The following is an 18,245-nucleotide window of genomic DNA, read 5'->3' on the forward strand; positions in this document are numbered from 1 at the left end:
CAGCTTTTCAACTATAACCCTAAATCTCAGATCTATTGAAGTATTATATTTTTCAGCATGATCTCTAAATCAGGTTCTTCCTTGCCTTCATTTGCCTCTTTTTTTCTGCAGCAGATATTGACACATAATCCATTATCATTGTGATGCTCTTTTCATTTGTGTTCCTCATTAGCACTGGAGAGTAATCTATCAAGTGTGCTATGAAATGATGTTTCTTGTTGACCTTGGGGACACAAAGAACCTACTTGGCTCTTCATAGAATACCTGTGTACTATCTTTCCTTGTATTGGGCTTTGGCTTTCATTTATAGTGAGAATGTCAATGTTATTATGGTTCCTGAGGTCACTTATTGGTTTTTGGACAAAGATATTTCAGTGTGCTGACAATTAACTTAGTGTTTATAGGTTCTCTAAAAATTGTAATTCTTACCACCTTCTGTTCCCTTTTACAACATTGCCACTATCACTATAAGCAGAGTAAGGATTCACAGAGGAGGTGGGGTCATTTTGAGAATCAATGTAATATAATGGAAAGTCAGATGATAGGAGTTCAAATCCTGTGTTAAGACATTATGTAGGGGAGGGGGGAGCAGGGTGGAACCAAGATGGTGGAGGAAAGGCAGTAACCCCTTAGAGCTCCCCACACAATCATGCCAAAAACCTCCAAATAATGCCATAAGACAATTCCTGGAGCAGCAGAACCCACAAAAGGATGGGGTGAGATCATTTTCCAGCCAAAAATTACTTAGAAGATTTGCAGGAAAGGTCTGTTGTACCAGGGTGAGAGTGGAGCACAGTCCTGAGGCTGTATATGCAGATCCAGCCACAGGTAGGCCACGCCAGAGAAAGAGACCTCTGGAGCTTCTTAATCGGCTGCCATGGTAGCTTCTTCTGGAACTAAACCCACAGTGTGGTGAATGGTTGGCTGGGGGTGGGGGTGGGGGTGGGGGTGGAGATAACAGGGGTTTCTGCTGGTGCTGAGGCAAAACTCCGTTCTGTCCATTCTGGGAACCAGGAAGCAATCTTGAGTGTCAGACCCAGATGGGGAAGGGGCACAGGCTCACTGAAGCTAGCAAACATAGTGAAACAGAATTTTGTTTCTGAGTTAAAGAGCAAGCAAGCAAGCCTGGGGCTATTTACAGACCAGAGCACAGGCCAGGCAAGTGGAGAACCTGCCTATCCTTAAAATGTACCACCTGAGATGCCTTGAAGTTTTAGACAGTGCATCCTGGAAGCAGTGCCTCACTTTGAGAAGGACTTAAAAGTCAAGAAATAGGCTAGAAACATGAACAGACAGAAAAAAATGTGGACCATAGAAAGTTTCTTTGCTAACAAGGAAGATCAAAATATACCCCCAGAAGAAGATAAAAAAGTCAAAACTCCTACATCCAAAGCTTCCAAGAAAAATATGAATTGGTCTCGGGCCATAAAAGCACTCAAAAAGGACTTTGAAGATAAAGTAAGAGAGGTGGAGGAAAAAAATGGAAAGAGAAATGAGAGTGATGTAAGAAAGTCATGGAAAAAGTCAATAGCTTGAAAAGCCAAATGGAAAAGCTCTCTAGAGAAAATAATTGCTTAAGAATTAGGATTGAAAAAATGGAAGCTAATGACTTTATGAGAAATCAAGACACAATAAAGCAACTCCAAGTGAATGAAAGAACAGAGGGCAGTGTGAAATATCGCCTTGGAAAAACAGCTGACCTGGAAAATAGATCCAGGAGAGATATTTTGAAAATTATTGTACTACCTGAAAACCATGATCAAAATAAGAGCTTAGACATTATCTTCCAAGAGATTGTCAGGGAACATTGCCCTGATATTCTAGAAGCAGAAGGTAAAATAGAAATTGAAAGAATCCACTGATCACCTCCTGAAAGAGATCCCCAAATGAAAACTTACAGGAATGTTATAGCCAAATTCCAGAGCTCCCAGGTCAAGGAGAAAATATTGCAAGCAGCAAGAAAGAAAGAATTCAAGTACTGTGGAGCCACAGTCAGGATAGCACAAGATCTTTCAGCTTCTACTTTAAAGGATTAGAGGGCATGTAATATTATATGCTGGAAGGCAAAGGAATTGGGATTACAATCCAAAATCACCCACCCAGCAAAACTGTGTATAATCTTTCAGGGGAAAAAATAGGACTTCAATGAAAAAGAGGACTTTCAGGCATTCATGATGAAAAGGCCTGGACTGAATGGAAAATTTGACTTTCAAATACAAGATCCTAGAGATGCATAAAAAGGTAAACAGGAAAAAGAAATCACGAGGGAGATTAAAAGGTTAAACTGTTTACATTCCTACATGGGAAGATAATACTTCTAACTCATAAGATCTTTTTCAGTATTAGGGCAGCTGAAAGGAATACATTTAGACAGAGGGCACAGGTGGGAATTCATTATGAAGGGATGATATGTGTAAAGCATTTATTTTTGTTTATTTCTTTTTTTTGCAGGGCAGTTATGGTGGGGTGGCATTCCCAGGGTTGAGCAGTATGTGAGTGTCTTGTGTCTGAGGCTGGATTTGGACTCGGGGCCTTCTGGGTCCAGGGTGGGTGCTTTGTCCACTGTGTCACTAGCTTCCCCATGATGACATCTTTAAAACAAAATTAAGGGGTGAAAGAATTGCATTGGGAGAAAGGGGGAGGTGGAATGGGGTAAAGTATCTTACATAAAAGAAGCAAGAGAAAGCTTATAGAGTGGAGGGGAAGATAGGGGAGGAGCAGGGGAGTGAATGAGCAAATAACATACACACTCAATTGGGTAGAGTAATCTATCTAACCCTGCTGGAAAGTAAGAGGGGAACAGGATAAGGGGGGAGGGTTGAAGGAAGAGAGGGCAGGTTGAGGGAGGGGCTATCAGAAGCAAAACACTTGAGGAGGGAAAGGGTAAAAGAAGGTAGAAAATAGAGAAAATTTCATGGGGAGTGAATATGATGGAGGAAAACACAGTTAGCAATAGTAACTGGGGAAAAAATTTGAAGCAGAGGCAAGAGCAATGTAAGACAAGCACGATGGTGATGATGGTACTTACATTGCTGGGCTATTGTGAAGAAAATTCTTTGTCAGTTATAAGGTACTATATAAATGTTAGCTGTTATTGTTGTTGCAATAATCAGCCTCACAGGTATTTTGTAAGGAAATCTCACTTTAAAGTACTATATAAATGTAGTTTAATATAAAAAAAAAAGATTAGCAGGAGGCTATCAGAAAAACCTGGAAAGACTTACATGAGCTTATGCAAAGTGAAATGTACTATATACAAAATAACAGCAATATTGTAAGATGATCTACTGCGAATGACTTAGTTATTTTCAGCAATGCAATGATCCAAGACAACTCTGAAGGACTTATGAAAAATGCAATCCATCTACAGAGAAAGAACTGATGGTATCTGGATACAAATGGAAGTATATTTGTTGTTATTGTTATTGTTAGTTCCTTTTTCTATTTTTTTGTCTGCTATGTTTTGCAGGACAGCACATGTATAACATATTGAATTGCTTGAGTTCTTAAGGGAGGAATAGGGAAGAAGAGAATTTGGGAACACAAAGTTAAAAGATAAAAGACATTATGTGACCAGGAGCTATTTAGCTTCTTAAGAACATCAAAATCTTCATCCATAGAGTGGGGATGATAATATCTGAATGACTTAGCTTAGGGTTGTTATGAGAGTGCTTTTTTATGAGTTTCCATTTTGCATTTTTTCTTTGTCTTACGGTTTTGGAGAATGCTTTAATTAGTAGTCAAGTTACTGGTAATTAACCTTACTAAACTTGACTAGTTTGCCATTTTCCCTGTCATATTCATATTCATATTCATTCATTCAACAAACATTTATTAAATGCTTACCGTGTGCACTGTTAGATTGTGGAGGCTACAAATGAATAAAATACAGTTTCTTTCTTCAAGAAATTTCCTCTAGTACATTTGGTGTATGCAAAGATAAATGAAATGTATATATAACTGTTAACATGAGAAAAAGCCTCTTAGTATGCTTTCTGTTTGTTACTCTACTTAATCTATTCTCTTTAAGGTTACCATTGATCTCCTAAATGCTCATTTTGGTGGCCTTTTCTCAGTCCTTGTCCTCGCTGACCTACTTGTAACTTTAACACTGTTAATTGTACCTTCTTCCTAGACATTGTTCCTTCCTTCTTAACTCTTTACTGAACTACATATCTAATTTTCTATCTTCATTTACACATGCCATTTTCTATTTCTGTCATTCCCTTCCATATCATTTTCACCTTTTAAAGACTCTTTTCTTCCTTTAAGGCTCAGCTGAGGTAGTTCTTTGTCAATGTTTGAGACCTCAAAGTCCTTTATTTTATGATAGTCCTTTATCTTTCTGTCTCTCCCTCTGCCTTAGACTGCTTAAACCTATTCTTCCTCCTTATAGTTGTGTAGCTGAGGGATAATTCCTGACCCTGGGAGTCCTTTTTTTTCCTTTATAGGGTTAGGTGGTTGACAGGTTAATCACTTCCTTACTGAACTGTGTTTAGCTTCTTGTAGGATGTGATTTCTTGATTGATATGTAAATCGTGTGTGTGTGTGTGTGTGTGTGTGTGTTTCCCAGCCAGGTCACTCAGTGGCAATGCTGGCTTCTCAGATGAGGACTCAGATACTACTGCCACAGATTCTAGGACTGGTTTTTGGTGGGATTTTAGATGATTTGAATAGATTTCCTAGTCTTGCTATTTGCCCCAGTCTTTCCATCTTAGAATATTCATTCACTTGCAATCAGAAAATAATGGCAGCTGGGCACAGTGGATAAAGAACTGGCCCTGGATTCAGGAGGACCTGAGTTCAAATCCGGCCTCAGATACTTGACACTTACTAGCTGTGTGACCCTGGGCAAGTCACTTAACCCCAATTGCCCCAAACAAAAAAGAAAAAGAAAATAATGAATACAGAAGATACAATAGAAACATAGGCACTATATATTCATGGATATTTTGACTGAGTGGCAGATAGGGACGTCTCTTCCTCATTTACTAAGTGGCTCGCACCAATTCTCCTTACTTGTAATATGCTAGGAAAGAGAGCAACTTAGTTTCTAGCTTAATAGCGAATTAAAAAATTCTTTATTATGACATATTATACTAACAGAAAACAGTCAAAAAATACCTTTGTATGCTTTGATGTGGGGGCTATGAGTGAGCAAAGCCTAAAAACTTGGACCTCATGTATTTTAGGGGTATGTGTATATACTTATATTGATACATATGAGTGAATGAATAAATGAATAGCATATATCTGGCATGCCAGTTTGTAGTACTGGTTCAGGTGCTATTTTCCCTTACTTTTTTATCCTTTTCACCAAATGCTCCTCTTCCCCACTGCTGGGAGGCAGTGGGGGAATCGGGAGTCTCAGGGGAATTGTAAACTATCTCTGGCAATGGCATGCCATGTCTTCCATTCAATTCCTTTTTCTGATATGGCCCAATGGACTGAAAGTCTTTCCAGTACTCATTGCATATGAATAGTCTGAAATATGTGTGTGGTATGGTAGAAAGTATTGCATACGGAGTCAAGAGAATTAGGGTTCAGATCTGCAACTTATTATCTCTATGACTTTAGTCAAATATATTAACATCTCTGAGCTTCATGTTTGTTCATTTATAAAATGAGAGCTGGATCTCTCCTTTCCACATCATTGAGATCTTCCAGAAGTAGACTTACCAAAATATGCATGTTCCTAGGGCTTGGCCATCATTGACTAGTTACCCTGTTAGATATTTCAGAAGGAATTTTAGCCTTTTGAGAAATCTCAGGCCTATAGAGTTTTGTTTTGTTTTGTTTTAATTTTAAGTGAGGCAATTGGGGTTAAGTGACTTGCCCAGGGTCACACAGCTAGTAAGTGTTAAGTGTCTGAGGCTGGATTTGAACTCAGGTACTCCTGACTCCAGGGCCAGTGCTCTATCCACTGCACCACTTAGCTGCCCCAAGAGGATTTTTTTTTTTTTTTTTTTTTTTTTTTTTTGCGGGGCAATGAGGGTTAAGTGACTTGCCCGGGGTCACACAGCTAGTAAGTGTCAAGTGTCTGGGGCTGGCTTTGAACTCAGGTCCTCCTGAATCCAGGGCCAGTGCTTTATCCACTGCACCACCTAGCTGCCCCATGGCCTATAGAGTTTTAAAGAAAAGGAAGAAGATGAAGAAAAGATAACCAGGATGCAGCTGTTTTGTGTAGACTATACAGTAAATTTGTCAAAAGACCTGGATTTGAGTCTTGACTCTGCTACCAACAATCTATCTGATGTTGGGTGAATTACTTCACCTGTCTAAGCCTCCAGTTTTTAAGCCATCACATGAGAGAGTTGGAGAAGTTGACTTCTGAGGTTCCTTCTGTGGCCAGAATTCTGTGACCCGACTATTCTTATCTGTAGCCTTCTATGTACCTAAAACCACCTGTCTGCCTCCCATACCTAACACAGTGTGTCTTGTCCCTGAGCCATTTGTATTCTTTATGGTTTATTGCCCCTTTTATTCTGATAAAACATTTAGAAAAGTCTTGGTTCTCCATTAAGAAGCTTAAGTCCATATTCAAGTATATGCCATGTATCCTTCCCAAGAACATAGCCTAAAAGAAGAAAATACCAGGCTTAGGTCTTCTTTTATTAAAAGGTCTCTGAACTCAAGAAATATTTCTTGTTAGCCATTCATTGTTCTTTAGATCATTCAAAGGCTTCTTACAACACCCAGAATTCCATCCATTCCTTGAAAATATTCTCTCAAAGAGGGTTTCCAATATTGATGAAAGAACCTTTGTACTCTGAGGAATTTGAAATCACACCATGCTTTATGGATAGGCACCAAAGGATTTTGATATGTTAACAAAGACCAATTACAGTGGTAACACTGTATTTGCCCTCATGAGGCCTTATGTGTTGAAATGCTGTTGTCTTTGGACTATAACACAGCCAAACATTTATATATTTTGGGTATCCCAAAATTCTTAGTACAACTTTAAGCTTTAATAGCTATATGTATGTATATACATATACATGATATGCATACACATATAGCACATGTATGTGTTATGTGTATTTTTGTGAATAGAGATTATATGTGTGTATATGTATGTATACATATATAAACATATATACATATATGTATATCCCACTTATGAGCACAACCAGGAAGCTCAAATGAGTAGAAATTTATTTTTGTTTTATATTTATGTGAAAGAAAAAAAAGATAAGCAAACTGACATTGTATTAAAAATAGAATTTTACAGGGTAATTAATATACCAGTCTAACCATATGAATCATTTAGTTCAGGCTTCTCATTTTACATGAGAACTAGAAGTAGCATTATATTTTTATCATATAGTGATGGATCATTATATTCTGAGTGAAGATTTCAGGACTTTTAATCATTAATATAATTTTAATACAAATAGTTGTATTTTTTGAAATTAGTATTCTGTACAGATGAGAGGGACTCCTAAATGAGGAAATGCCTTACCAATGAAAGTTGGCACTTTATCTGGAAATCTTAAGAAAATTGAACAGAGTACTAAGCAGTTTAACTGACTTTCCTATCTCAGAGGAGTTAAAATGGTGGGGTAACAGCAAGAAGGGCAGGTTGGTGTCTCTACCATACCCCCTCTACAAAGATCTAGAAAACACATCAAACTGAATTCTCATTTGGAAATCCAAAACAAATTCAGTGAGTCATTTTGCTAGCCCAGGTAGGATTAAGAAAACAGATATTTGCAGATTCTGAAGATGAGGTCTGCCTAGGAGTAGCCTACTTCCAATGCCCAGGGACTGAAAGATATCTGAGTTTGGGTGATAGGGGACCCCTGAACTAACCTAGAATATAGGAATGAAAGCTATTTGGAAGCTCTGTCTCATACTACCCCATTCTCATTATAGATGCGGGGCTTAATTGAGGAGGGGGCTTGTCTCTAATGGAGGTAAAACAGAGCAGTTGTGGTCACGTGTCCTAGTTTTGTCCTTGAACAGGTTCAGAAGTAAAATGTAGGTGTGTCTGATTCCAGGAGCATATCAGGAACTCAGTTTTAGTCTCCAGCCCAGACTGAAGCTTACAGTTAAATAACTAGTCAGGAATTCCATATCAAAGGGGAGCCTGCACTTCACCTGTTCTGAACTTGCAGAACCTTCCAGTGGGCCAATTGTGGCTGAATTCAGCAATAATCCTACTGGAACTTCTAACTAGGCTAAAGTTAATAGACCCAAACCTGGGTCAGGAACTTGTAGAGCTCAGATGAGGAAGGCACTGAGTTTACTTTGCCCCAGATCACATCACTTTGGAAGCATTGAAAGCTTTTAGGTTCTTAACCTGAGTTGTAAAAGCAGTAGAACACAAGAAGACAGAAGCTCAGCACAGATGATTGTCTCAGAAGTGCACAGAGCCCAATCTTAACATGAAGTCCAAAGTCAAGTGGAGGAATGACCAATTTTTAAAAAAAGAATCATATGATAGAGAACTATTCTGGAAACAAGGGAGTGCTTATCACAAACTCAGAAGAAGAAAAAATGACTCAAAAACTTCTCCAAGCAAAACTTAAAAAATGGAACTTGGTTGGAAATCCAGCCAGAAATCTTAGAAGAGTTAAAGCAAAAAAATTTTTAAAGGACTAAAAATTATTTTTAAACTAAATAAGAGTTAAGGAAAAATAGGAAAATAAGGGAGAGCTATTAAATAAATAAATGAAAAGAGAATCAACAGCTTGTAACAAGAGGTGCACATCCTCATTCAAGAAATTAACTTCTTGAAAATTAGAATTGACCAAATAGAAGCTAATGACTCCATGAGACAAATAGAAATATTGAAACAAAGTCAAAAGACTGAAAAGATAGAAGGAAATGTAAAGTATCTCATAATAAAAACAACTGACCTGAAAAAGATTTCAAGGAGAGACAATTTAAGAATCATTGGATTACATTAAAGTCATGACCAATAAAACAGCCTAAACATCAGATTTAAGGAAATTATTAAAGAAAATTTAAGATGAGGCATAGTAAAAATGAAATAATCCATTGGTCATTTAGTAAAGAAACCAAAAATGAAAACCCTCAGGAATAATATGGCAAAAATCCAAAGCTCCAAGATCAGAGGAAAAAAGTACTGCTAGCAAGCAACCAGAAAGAAAGAATTCAAGTACTCAGGAGCCACAGTCAGGATTACACAAGATTTGGCAACTACCACTTAAAAGGAAAAGAGAAGAAGACAGAGCTTGGAATATATTTTAGAAGGGAAGTTTACCCAGTTTACCCTGAAAAACTGCATAATGTTATAGGGGAGACTTTGAATCATTTTATCCCTTCAGGAGTCCTAGTAGGAATCTAATTAGACTGAAGACTGAAAATGATTCTGTAATACTTTAATTATCTTAAAAGAAAAATAGAAAGGGAGGGGAAGGGAAAGTACTGTGAAAATTGTTGAACATAAGTGACATACATAACCAGAAAAAGGGAAAACACACAGACACACATGTTTGGTTACAGAAATAAATTTCACCCAACATGGAAACAGGAGGGAAAGAGATTAAGGGAAGGGAGTGTGAAAATAGTTATTAAGCAGCTAGATGGCGCAGTGGATAAAGCATCAGCCCTGGAGTCAGGAGGAACTGAGTTCAAATGTGTCCTCAGACACTTAACACTTGCTAGCTTTGTGACCCTGGGCAAGTCACTTAACCCCAATTGCCTCACCAAAAACAAAAACAAAACAAAAAGAATGGGATGAAGGGAAATACACAATTAACCGTCATATCTGCAAATGTGAATGTGATAAACTTGTAAAACAGAAGAAGATAGAATGGATTAGAAACCAGAATTCAACAATTTTTTGTTTCTAAGATGCACACTTGAAACAGAAAGATGTACACAGAGTTAAAATGAGAAGCTGGAACAGAATATCATGCTTCAGCTGGGGGGATAAAAGCAGGGATAGCAATCATGATCTCAGACAAATCCTGGCAAAAAATAGACTTTATTTTTAATTAGGAGATTAATAGGGAAAAATATTTTTCAGAAAGATACCATAGATAATACATTAATATCAGTGCTTGCATATATATATATATGTATGTATATGCACCAAATGACAAATTTTATTAAATACATAGACAACAATAAGACAACATAGCAAAATTTTCATGTTGCAGTCAAAGCAGTACTTGGGGGTGCAGGTTGGGGGGTATTTATACCTCTAAATTCTTTCATGTATAAAAGAGAAAGAGTAGATCAATGAATTATTCATGCAGCTAAAAACAAATGAAAAAACCAACAAAATAAAAACCTCCAATTAAAAACCCAACAAAAAATCCTCAAAACCAAAGTAAATATTAACAAAATGGAAAGAAAAACAAAAAAATTGAATAAGTAAAACTGAGAGCTAATGTATAAAAAAATAAGATGTACCATTAGCTAACTTGATTGAAAAAAGAAAAACAAAACCAAAAGATCAGAATCAAAAGTGAAAAAAGCTAATTTGTAAGTTATAATAAAGGAGTTTAAAACATTTTAGTAGCTATTTCATCCAACAGTATATTAATGAAACAATCTTAATTGAAGGAGATGAATATTTACAAAAATATATAAATTTCCCAGAACAAGAAATAAAATACTTTCATAATTCTGTCTTAGAAGAAATTGAAAAAGCTTCCAAATAAGCTCCCAAATTAAGAAAACTCTAATACCAGATGGATTTATAAGAAAATTCTACTAAACACTTGAAAAACAATGAATTCCAATACTGTGTAAATGGTTTGAAAAAAAGGAGGAAGGGACCCTATCAAATTCCTCACTTGACACAATATAATAAAAATGACAACACTACCTAAATTACTGAAGTCATCAAAACTATCTGATACTGGCTAAGAAATGGAGTGGTGAATCAGTAAAGTAGATTAGTTACATAAAACACAGTAGCAAATGACCATGGTAATCTAGTGTTTGAAAAACCCAAAGACCTCAGTCTCTGGAATAAGAACTCAATATTTGAGAAAAGCTGCTTGGAAAGCTGGAAAACAATAGGGAATAAATTAGGTATAGATCAACGTCTTACACCTTATACCGAGATAAGGTTAAAATGTGTACATGGTTTAAACATAAAGGGTGACATTACAAACAAATTAGAAGAGCAAGGAATAGTGTATAGAGAAGATAAAGAATTCATGACTAAATGAGAGAATATTATAAAATATAAAATAGATCATTTTTATTATATTAAATTAAAAAGCTTTTTGCACAAACAAAACCAATGCAAACAAGATTAGAAGGAAACCAGAAAGCTGAGAAACGATCTTTATAGCATTTCTGATAAAGTCCTCAAATATGTAGAGAATTAAGTCAGATTTTTTAAAGAATACAAGCCATCTGCTAATTGATAAATGGTCAAAAGATATGAACAGGCAGTTTTCAGAAGAAATCAAAGCTATAGTCACATGAAGAATGCTCTAAATCACTTTTGATTAGTAAAATACAAATTAAAACAACTCTGAGATAACACCTCACATCTATCAGAATGGCTAATGTAACAAAAAAAGGAAAATGATAAATGTTGGAGATGATGTGGGAAAATTGGGACACAAGTGCACTGTTGGTGGAGTTGTGAACTGATCCAGCTATTCTGGAGAGCAGTTTGGAACTAAGTCTAGAGTTTTTTGTTTGAGCAAAGGTTTGTAATATTTGGTTCAGCAACAGACAGTTTTAAAACCAGTTGCATATTAAATTTATTTTTGCATTTTGATTTAAAATAAGAATAAAGCAAAAATGCCTACTTATGTGTGGTAGAAAATGACAGGAGAATATTACAAAACTCATTTACTGAGAGATCGAAATTTATTGTTTATTAGCCATCTAATCAATAAAAATGAATGACCAGTTATGATATATTCACTTTTCTATTAGCTATCAATAAGCCCTATATTAAAAAATAAATGTACTTAAAGTTCCAATGCATATGTTGCTTTATTTTTAGCATTGTTTATAAACAAACTAACTTTTGTGGGGAAAGAAACTCTTTAGACATAACTTTCTTTATTCCTACCACTGTTACACTCAATCCATTCTCCCCTCACCATAAGTTTCACTCACTTATTATCATATGTATGTGTTATATAATTCCATATAGCCTTGTTTTCCTGTAATTCATTGGCTATCCTAAATAACCTCGACAGAAGCATGATTTCAAATAACCTTTACTCATTTTTTTAAAAAGAAGTTCTGCTAATATTTCTTGTTCTTACATCACAGTATTATTTTTAGCATTCTGTAACAAACAGGTAAAACAATGGACACAATGGCCTCTTCTGACAGCGTATGTGATTCTCTTCCAACTCTGACATTTTATGGAAAAAAATATGTGAATTTATGTAAGCAAAGGAACAAAACAGAAGTGTGGTTAAAGAAACTGGAGGAAAACCAGGATGTTGTTATATTTCAGAAGACAAGGGAAGAAGAGAGAGTCCTACTAATAGAAAAAGGCCAAAAGTGGTTTTTTTTTTTAAAGTAGAAAGATTCAGAAGACAAAGATTCAAAAAAGATCATTGTATTTTTTTAAGAGCACCATTGGTGACCTTTGAGAAAATAGTTTAAATGCTGATGGCAAAAATCACACTGCAAGCAGTTGAAGAAAGAGTGAGGAGTGAGAATGTCATATGATCATATGGCCTGATCATCATATGAGCCAATCTGTTGACTTCTTGAACTTTTTCTCTCTTACCAACGAGATCTTCTTATTCTTTACTTTGCTTACCCCCTGGCTCCTAAGCCTCTTGCTTATTCTTAATCATGGCAAGCCATTGAATACCTGGCTTCTGTCTCAATCTACTGGTGTTCCCAGACTTCCTGCTTCACATATCTACCTCTTTGAAGATAATCAATCAGTCAATCAACAAATATTTATTAAGTACTTTTCAGACATTGTGGTACCATTATATCCCTTATGGAGCTAATCAGCTCAGTCCTGTTGCCACCCATATCCTGATGTGATATGTAGTTAGGACCTATTTATAATATTAATATTTTTAATGTTTTAAGATTGTATGTACCTTGTAAATAAGATTTTTCATTTGTGTATGCATTTTACAGGGCTGTACTATTCAAACTATTCATATTATAGCAAATCTTCCATTTTCTAACATAAGAATATCAAATAGCCTATCCATTCATTAATATAATGATCTTTTCAAATTCACACACAAAAAAACATGGACATTATAATCTGTGCAGAAGACACCCAGATGGTATAAAACATATCCTTGGTTTCGTATTGATTCAAGTTACAATTGTTTATATTGTATGTATCTAGTCTTTATCAGAATTTTGAAAAGAATGAAATTACATACATTTAAGACTTTAAGATTATGTTGTGGGACAGCTAGGTGGCGCAGTGGATAGAGCACTGGCCCTGGATTCAGGAGGACCTGAGTTCAGATGTGACCTCGGACAACTTGACACTTACTAGCTGTGTGACCCTGGGCAAGTCACTTAACCACAATTGCCTCACCAAAAAAAAAAAAAATTTTTTTTTAAAAGATTGTGTTGTTACGCCATTTGAAAGTACAAATTTTTATCAGAAACATTGCATTATCTCTTCTAGGTTCATGATACTGAATTGTTGGGAAAGTTGTGACATTTGACATAAAGAAGAAATAATTAAATTAAAAATACTTTCCCACTAAGTGTTTGAATTCAATATAGTGTTATTTAGGACGATTAAGGAATTTTGTATGCATTAACTTTGACCAGTTTCTGTTAATTGCCTTGCCACTGGAGGGAACCCATCTTTCATATAAGCTGAAAAGTAGACAAGAAAAATAATAGTTTTATGAAAGGGAGAAACAGCAATTGTGAACAAAATAAATAGTCCTGTTCTTTAAACTGATCTTTATATTGCATGATCTTGTATAACTCCCAGAATTGAACAGTGTACTCCAGATGTGGTTGGATTAGGATGAAGTACAAAGGGATTCATTCCTCCTTACTCCTAGATACCATGCCTCTCCTGATGCTTCTCAGTATATTAGCTTCATTGTTTTCCGTATTGGATATAGTTCACTAAAACTCGCAGAAAATCCATCTCTTCCAGTAAAGCTTTCTATGTGGGATATGGCTTCAGAAAGAAATCAAAATCTAAGGAAGATATTGATTCTTCATTATTTCCAGTTCTTCTAGGAATTCTAATTCTGATTCTGAAAACAGAGCCTTAGAGGTGATTAAGATGTAATTATTGATCCACCACTTTATTTCTTAGCCAGTACTAGATTGTTTTGATAACTACTGCTTCATGATATGGTTTGAGATCTGGTATAGCTGGACCACCTTCCTTCACATTGTTTTCATTGATTTCCTTGATAACATTAAGCTTTTGTTCTTGAAATTGGATTTTATTATTATTTTTTCTAGTTCTAGAACATGTTTTTGGTGGTTTGATGGGTATTACTATCTCAGGGAAGGGAGTGAAGAGGGAGGGAGGGAAAGACAGAATTTGGAACTCAAAACTTTTTTAAAATGTTAAAAAATGTTTTAACATATAATTGGGGAAAAATAAAATATTATTTAACACAATGAAAGTAGCCTGGGAGCTTGGCCCTAGAGAAGAGATGAGAGAAAAAAAAAAGATGTAAATTTGGGGCAGGTCTTAGTTGTGTATCATTTGAATCTGTTACTTAAGATAACAGGTTTTTCCAGATTAAGAATGTGAAATAACTGATGTTCATGGTTTTTTGTTTTTTTTACCTCTTTTCACATATATCTCATCAGATCCTAGCACTTATTGGCTGATTGACCCTCAACAACTTGCTTTGGTAAATAGATGAGGAAACTGAACAAGGGAAAGTGATGCAGGAAGAGTATATAAACTGTAATCCTTTCAAATTCATGGTCCTTATCCTAGGAAACATTGCTACCTGCCATAGGATGTAGGTGAACTGCTTACTGCAAGTAGATATACTTCATAAGATAATATAAGTCTCTATACAATCCTAGGTCCTTGAAGCTCTGGACTGGCTTTGCAATTCTTGATTGATTCAAAGAGATAAAAAGAGGAAGAGGAGAAAAATCATTAAAATCAATCAACACATAGGAAAGATCTGACATTGTATGCTATGTTTTGTATTTGTGGACTCGGGCCTTTGCAGAGGAGCAGGTGGAGATATCTTTTCATGTTTCTTCTTTGGGGTCAAGCTTAGTTTTTATAATTTTGTAACATTCTGTTTCAGTTATTTTGGAATGGTTCTTTTCATTAGCATTGTTGTAGTTGTGTATTTTCCTGACTCTGCTTACTTCACTTTGTTTTGTTTGTTTGTTTGTTTTTAAATTTAGTGAGGCAATTGGGGTTAAGTGACTTGCCCAGGGTCACACAGCTAGTAAGTGTTAAGTGTCTGAGGCCGGATTTGAACTCAGGTACTCCTGACCCCAGGGCTGGTGCTCTATCCACTGCGCCACCTAGCTGTCCCGCTTACTTCACTTTGTACCACTTCATGTAAGTTTTTCATGCTTCTCTTTGTCATACTTATCAATTTTTATATCACATTAATATTCCATTACATTCGTGTATCACTATTTGTTGAGGCATCCTCCAATAGATGGACATCTCATTTCTTTCCTATTATTTATTACCACAAAGCGGTGGTTTTCAATATTTTGGTGTTTGTAGCTACTCATACTTCTTTAAGACTTGGTATTGGGGGGGGGCAGCTAGATGGCGCAGTGGATAGAGCACCGGCCCTGGAGTCAGGAGTACCTGAGTTCAAATCCAGCCTCAGACACTTAACACTTACTATCTGTGTTGACCCTGGGCAAGTCACTTAACCCCAATTGCCTCACTTAAAAAAAAAAAGACTTGGTATGGGAGTAGTGGTTTAAGAGAATGCAGTTTTGTAGTAATATCTGATGGAAGAATGACTCTGGATCTAATAGCTCCAATAGCATAGTTTTCTTTTACTATTTTAAATCGAATGTTAGAAAGTTTCCATGATTGAGGCTCAGTAGGTCCCAGAAGTACAATTAACATGAAGCAACTGGATCTTTGTCCCAAGTTACCAAAATTTAGATGGTTGTATTCCTTCAACAGGTGTAAATAATTATGTTTAGCACTTAGCAAAAATATTTAAAATAGAACTCTACCAGAGAATGGTTTTCTTCACTCATCAGTCGTGCTCCAGGTAAACTCTTCTCAGCCCATTACTGTTCTTTGGACTTTCTGAACACCTCCCCAGCAGTGGCCCTGTGTATCCAGGGAATTCCCAAGGTCTGATATCCAAGGGTCTTTCTGTTTCCACCCTCTAGCTCTGACACAGGGCAGTGATCTGAGAATCTCTCCCCTGATGGGAGCCTGTTGGCCCTTTCTAACTTCCAACTGAATTTGTTAAAATTTTATTTGAGAATGCTTATCATGCTGTTTGCTTTTTCCTCTCTCTCCTGTGTATTTTGTGACATTTACCCTTGGTGCCAGAATTGTTAGTTATGACTCTGGGAACTACTTTTACATAAGTAGGAGAATGCTCAATTACACATAACACAAACCTCTAATTAGTTTCTTAATTGATTTCCCAGCTTAGAGTCTCTACTTTCTCTAATCTAACCTTCACATAGCTGCCAAACTGATTTTCCTAAAATCACAGGTCTGACCATGTTACTCTTGTATTCTATAAACTTCTGTGGTTCCTCATTATCTGCAGTATCAAGTACAAACTCAAGCTTTGAAAGACTTTTACTACTTAGCCTGAATCCATTTATTTAGCCTTTTCTTACATATTATTCACTTTCATAGATGCTATACTCAAGCCTGACTGGCTTTTTTGCTATTCTTAATATAACACATTTGTATCCTATCCGTGCTTTTGTCCTGGCTGTCTCTCCTATATGCCTGTAATGCACTCCCACCTTACCTCTACCTCTTGGAAATCCCCTTTTCCTTCAAAATTCTGCTCAGGCAACACTTTCTACATGAAGACTTTGCTGACCCCCTCCTATCCTATAGCTGCTAGTGTTTTACCTTCTATTGATTTTGTTTATACTTATATATGAATATAAAATTTATAAATATGTAAATTTGCACAAGCATGTGTTGTTTCCCCCTATAAAATATAACTTCTTTGAGGTCAGGAATTGTTTTAACTTCTAGTGTTTTCCATGGTGCCTGGTCTATAATGGATGCTAAATGTTTGTTGACTGATGATTACTTTATACACTCATGTTTTGAGATATATGGCCAGGTTCATGCAGAGGTAAAGGGGGAAAATGATTGTTGGACTGTGATCTCATTTCCTAAAATAAAACAATAACTACTTCTAAACTACTTGGAATTAATTCTTGGTTATTTTCTTTCTAGACCATGACAAAGTAATTTACTTTCATAGTAGAATGATGGAATGTTAGACTTGGAAGGGACATTAGATCTTCTAGGTCAGTCCCTTTAATATTCAGTCAGTCAATAAGTGCTCATTGAGCTCCTGTTATTGCTAGATGTAAGGGAATTCTTACAGGTGTTATTATTATCTGAGTGAAATAATCATTTAAGTCAAAAGAAAAAAATCAATTAAGTCGATTATTTGCCATCTTACAGAGAAAACAACAAAGAAGCTCTTCAAGATTGTGGTCATATAAGGAGTTAATACAGGTTGTCCCAAAACTCTTAGTGCAGTGTAAAGCTATTGTCAAACAGACATATGGATACCTGGAGCCAGAGCAGAGGAAGCAAGAGACAGGAGAGTCAGGAATCAAACAAAAGTTTTATTTGTTTATGAGGGAAACAGCTTGCAAATGGAATCCTCCTTCCTAAGGGAAAACTAGTTTCCTAAGGGGAACTAGACACATGCTGCACCCCCTGCCAGTGGGGAAACCACTTTAGTGTGCGCAAATCTCAACACATATACCAGTGGCTATGCAGTGAGCGGTAGCCCTGACAACAGTGGGTAACAGTAACAATGAGACAAGTTTGATTCATAGCAGGGCTTTGTAACTGGAACATGGGTACTGCCGCTGCCTGTCTGAGCTCAGAGAACATCTGGTACTGCTGTGAAACAATGCTGGGATTTTGCTGTGGCTGAGTTCATCCATAGGGTGAGCGCAAAAGACTGTTGTTATGTCAAGCTCAAGGCACAGCTTGCTTGCTGGGCTTTAGCTCTGGAAAACAGGGTGTATCCTAATAGTGTCCTGACACCATTACAGCTTAAAATTATACTGACTTTGGGGATGTCTTCTATAAGTTAAAATGCTTCTCTTCACTGTTAAGTAATACAGAACTTTAAGCTGAAAAGTATGTTTTA

General features: G+C 36.3%; 1 protein-coding gene across 8 annotated transcripts in view; it reads left to right on the forward strand.

The window, feature by feature from the left end:
- AKAP7 (A-kinase anchoring protein 7) overlaps positions 1-18,245 on the forward strand; it is a 169,003-nt gene that overhangs the window by 50,205 nt on the left and 100,553 nt on the right. The window lies entirely within an intron of this gene.

Source organism: Dromiciops gliroides, chromosome 4, assembly GCF_019393635.1.
Source record: "Dromiciops gliroides isolate mDroGli1 chromosome 4, mDroGli1.pri, whole genome shotgun sequence".
Lineage (NCBI taxonomy): Eukaryota > Metazoa > Chordata > Mammalia > Microbiotheria > Microbiotheriidae > Dromiciops > Dromiciops gliroides.